We start from the raw sequence: 4,957 nt of genomic DNA on the forward strand, positions 1-4,957 counted from the left end.
ACTTGGGTATCATTTTTAAAAATAATGTTTGGTTAGTTGAGTATTTTTAATCGGAATGAACCTAAATTTTCTTTTTTACTCTTAGAGAAAAATAAGAAAAAAAATTAGATAGAAGAGAAAGTTGAATGTGAGAGAAACATATGATGAGAGAGAAATTATGATGAGAAAAAAATGAAGACAGAGATAGTGTGATAAAAGAAAATGAGAAGAGAGAACGTGATAGGGGAGATTGAAAAGAAAAAAAGTATGCTGAGAGAGAAAGTGTGTTGAGAGAGAAAGAGTGATGAGAAAAAAATGAAGAGAGAGAAAGTGTGATGAGAGAAAATGAGAGATTGAGGAGAGAAAGTATGATGAAAGAGAAAGCATGATGGGAAAAAATAAAGAGAGGGAAAGTGTGATGAGAGAAAATGTAGAGAGAGAGTATGGTAAGAGAGATTAAGGAGAGAGAAAGTAGATGAGAAAGAAAGTATGATGAAAAAATGATGAGAGAATGAAGAGAGAGAAAGTGTGTGATGAAAGAGAATACAGAAAATGGTAAAGAATGTGTGATGAGAGAGAAAGTATATTGAGAGAGAAAATGTGATGATAGAATGAGGAGAGAGAAAGTATGATGAAAAAATAAGAAGAGAATGAAGAGAGAGAAAATGATGAGAGAGAATACAGAGAGAAAATGATAGAGAATGTACAATGAGAGAGAATGAGAAGAGAGAAAGTATATTGAAAGAGAAAATGTGACGATAGAATGAGGAGAGAGAAAATATGATGAGAGAGAATATGTAAATAGAGTGGAATGAAAGAAAAATTGAACAAATATACTAAGAGTATTTTTGTCCAAAACTTAATTTTCATTTTCATTGCATCAAAATCTAAAGGAGGAGTGAGTTTCATCTATACCCAAATTTTTTAATTTCATTCTAAAATCTTAATTTCATTCCTATCAATCAAACACAAAATTTGAAAATAAATTCATTCCCTGATTCTTAAATCTCTAAATCAAATTCCACCTTAGTTTCCTTTGTTTTGCACGTTCCGAGAAATCGGAGTTGTTTCACAAATACTAACTGAACATTAAAAATGTGGTTAAATTAATCCGCGGCAGCAGAGATATTGGTGCGAGTGTAAGTGTTGTAGCTGATAATGGGTTAGGCATGTCCACATTTGGCCCATTTTTGGTTGTCAACCATTGTGCACTTACTTTTTGGATAAACGTGCCACCTCACGTCGAGCTTGGCCTCCTTCCTGCTGCGCTGTTTACTACAGGTCACTGTCTTCTTTTATGCTAATAACTGGGGAGAGAATATTTTGCAGGACGATCAGTTGGAGCCAACCAGATGGCCATAACAGTGGAGGCAAAAGGATGCAATTATAAGGGGAAAAAGTGGATCAGATTAAGATACGACGATGACAGGACTGTGTGTTATGGATGATTCGGATCGAGTGTGTTGGTGAACTAGCAAGACGGGCAGGTACGCATGGGGGCAGGTGAACTGACCGAATGATACGTTCACAGAGCAGAGTGTAGGGCTGAGGGGGGAGTGGGAAAGGAGCAGAAACTGGAGAGGATAAGTGTGCAGAAACAGGTAGTTGATAATGGTGCTGCCACAGACAATTGTGCGGAAAAGATCTTTAAAGTTGATCATTATTCTGCTAAGATTCTTGATTTATTAGTATTTTATTGGATTCTTTTTTCTTCTTCTCAAAATATGTTTATTCCTCCTAGTAATTTTATTAATCGAGTGGGAATAGACTGATATAAGATAAAACTGTATTTTGTAAGTAAATTTTTTTATATTATTCAAATGGTGTATTTAATTTTTATAATATTTAAATCATATATCATCTAGTTTTGTCTAAAATTAGTTGATGGAGTTGGAAAATTTTGAATGACTTTAAACTAAAAACTAAAATTAATGTTCTCTTGAATTTTTTTTTTTAATGTAGTTATGTTCTCGGATCTAAATTTGATAACGTAAATTGAGAATAATGAATTTTTAAACTTATAAAGGTTTAATAAAATTTATCACAAATTCATTATAAAATCTAGGACAATAATAATCATTAACCAACTCTACCAAATTCTCTTGATTCAAAAATATTAAACTTTTAAATTTGTGAATGGTATGAGTCCATCAACCGGTTTCATAAAATCAACGTACTTCTGAAAATTTTTTAAATGTATTATGTTTTCATATCTAAATTTGATAGCGTAGAATATGAACTTTTTAAACTTATAAAGATTTGATAAAATTTGTTATGAATTCATTTTAAGACATAGCGCAATGATATTCATTAACTAACAACACTAATGGATTCTTATAACTCTTTTTGTTCGAAAATTTTTATTTTTTAATTTTTGAATGGTATAGGTCAATAGCTAATTTCGTTCGAAATTGGCTAGTGGATCTAAAAATTTTAAATTATTTCAAATCAAAATTTATTTATATATTATTCAAAACCTCTTTGATATATTTATACTATCAGATCAGAATTTAATAGTATAATTAAGAGCAGTAAATTTTTAAATTGATAAAGTAAAAGTTTAGAAATGTACTTTTAATTTAATTCTCTATTCTCAATTTATGCTATTTAACTTAAATTCGAGAGCATAAATATATTAAGGAGATTTTAAAAATACATTGATTTTAATTTAATTTTTTTTAAATTTACGAGTTAGTTTTGAATGAAATTTGTTGATAAACTTAAGAGGAGATATTTTAGAAATATGATATATGATTTGAGTATTATGAAAGTTGAATATGTGATTTGGATAATTTCAAACTTTACTTAAGTGGTCCAATAATATGCCAAAGATAAAATGATAATTCAAAACATTTGAGACGATTAACTTTAAATGAAACAATCAATATCATCAAATGAAACAAAGACTTGGGGAGGCAATGATTAACTTTCAAAAAAGCTATATAAAGGATAATTATCCAATATTTATCTAGCATATATAAAATTCTAATACTCTAAGATTCGGTTTCGGTGATGTGACCAGTTTGCACGGCCGGTCTTTGCGCATCAATTCTGGACTGGCTATGCTAATAAGACCCTATTCTCCCCCTGGTTCCTAAAATATCTGACTCACTAGTACTTTGTGGTAGATTATCACGATGGATCGAATAGCAATTTCTTAGAAATAAAATCTTTTTATATCATAATTTACTCTCTTCATCTTATTATTATAAGATAAAGAAGCACTTGAGAGCGAGTCAACTTGTTTTTGCCACACAAAATATCAAACTCAAACTACGGTTCAGTTAACAATGAGATGATCTCCCATACCAACGCTACAACTCTGTACCACAGTCAACAGCCACACTCTTGTCGATCAAACTGTGGTCCTATGCATTCCTTCAGTAGAACAAAAGGTGAAAGGGCTCATGACTTTGGATCTTTCAGGCTTTTCCTTGGGACTCAACTTGGGTGATCATGGATTTCCACGTCAACGCTTCTGGTCCTGTAGTCTTCTGGTCCTGGCCCTATGACCTATCCAACGGTGAAGCGTGAGGAGCTTTTGATGTCTACTCTCACTTTTCATTTTTCCATATCATGAATGGAAGGGACTCTCCCAAAGGGTGGAGAAGTGATCAGTGGAAGGATCACGGAAAGAGTTGTCACTGGTGTTTCTTTTTACTGTCGATCTTATTCTTATCTTAGAATCTTAGTGTAGCAGAGCAGATGCGAACTTTACAAGCAGTTGTTACCCAACTTTCAGAAGCCTCACAAGAAAGGGTGGTCAATTCTGTCTCCTAGCTCCTACTCCAAGAACATGAAAGATGAAAGGTCATGTGACTCATGTCTACTCTTCTGCTAGGTTAGATTTAGACGGTAAAGGAAGTCTCGGCTCATGCTCCACTCCACAAACAGGACTCTTGACATGCAACAAAACCTTTTGCAGTTGTGACAAGCATTTTTTGGAGTTGATGAAGATGGTGCAATTTAGCAGGGTTAAAATGATTGTATAGTACTGTTTAGGTAAAGTCAAGATTATTGTAGATGCTCGTGGAATATACAATAATTGTTTCCCAAAATATGACTTTAGCACTATAAATTACAAGATAGAATGCTATGCTTGTATTCTAATTTGAGTGAATGAAATAATAAAGTGAGTGCCTTATTTATCCCTTCAGCTGGATTCATCTGATTCATCCCTTCAGTTGGTCATTAGTGTACCCAAAAGCGCCCGATGCGCGCGCTCGATTGAAGCCCTGATTGAGAGTAGATTTTTTTATGTTCACTTTAATAATGATCTACTCAAATTATAATTTCAACGGGCCACCCACTTAAATTATTGGTTCAAGACCAATTTTCCAACAGCATTAATTTGCATCAAAGAGTCAAGGCGCCACAGGAAATGCTGTGGTGTCAAATTAAGCTCATTTTGCCATGATCATGAGGAGATCGATCGATCGATAGCATGCATTATTTTAAAAGCAGCTAGCCCATAATACATGCGTGCGTGAAGTGGTCGATACCAATCCAGTCAATCTTTAAAAGCAAAAGAAGTGGGACTAGATTCCCTTAATCTAGCTCCTTCTCATCCATCAACGAGGGGTCAATGGCAGAAAGAGGCAGGGGATCGGAATTAATTATAAAGGAACAAAAGAAGGTGGCGTGGGGCAGGAGAAGCACAATTCGAAGTGGTGCACCGCATTGCATGTTCTTCCTCACTCTCACAAATCCATGCCATGAACTAGTCACGTTACGTGATTCCTTTTAGTTCCTAGCTCCTCACCAACACCATCCTCATATTTGATTCGATTGTATCGGATGTCCAGAAATCTAGCTACGAACAGTACTCTCAGTTTCTTTTCTTTTATTATTTATATATCTTCTTCTCAATGCTAGTGCTCGATCGGTGGAGGTCCTTTTTGCATGTGAAGTGTAGGGAAGAACTCCACACCTATATATATATATTGAGATCCAATGCTAGCTCTTGCAGTACTACTCG

Source organism: Zingiber officinale, chromosome 1A (assembly GCF_018446385.1).
Source record: "Zingiber officinale cultivar Zhangliang chromosome 1A, Zo_v1.1, whole genome shotgun sequence".
Lineage (NCBI taxonomy): Eukaryota > Viridiplantae > Streptophyta > Magnoliopsida > Zingiberales > Zingiberaceae > Zingiber > Zingiber officinale.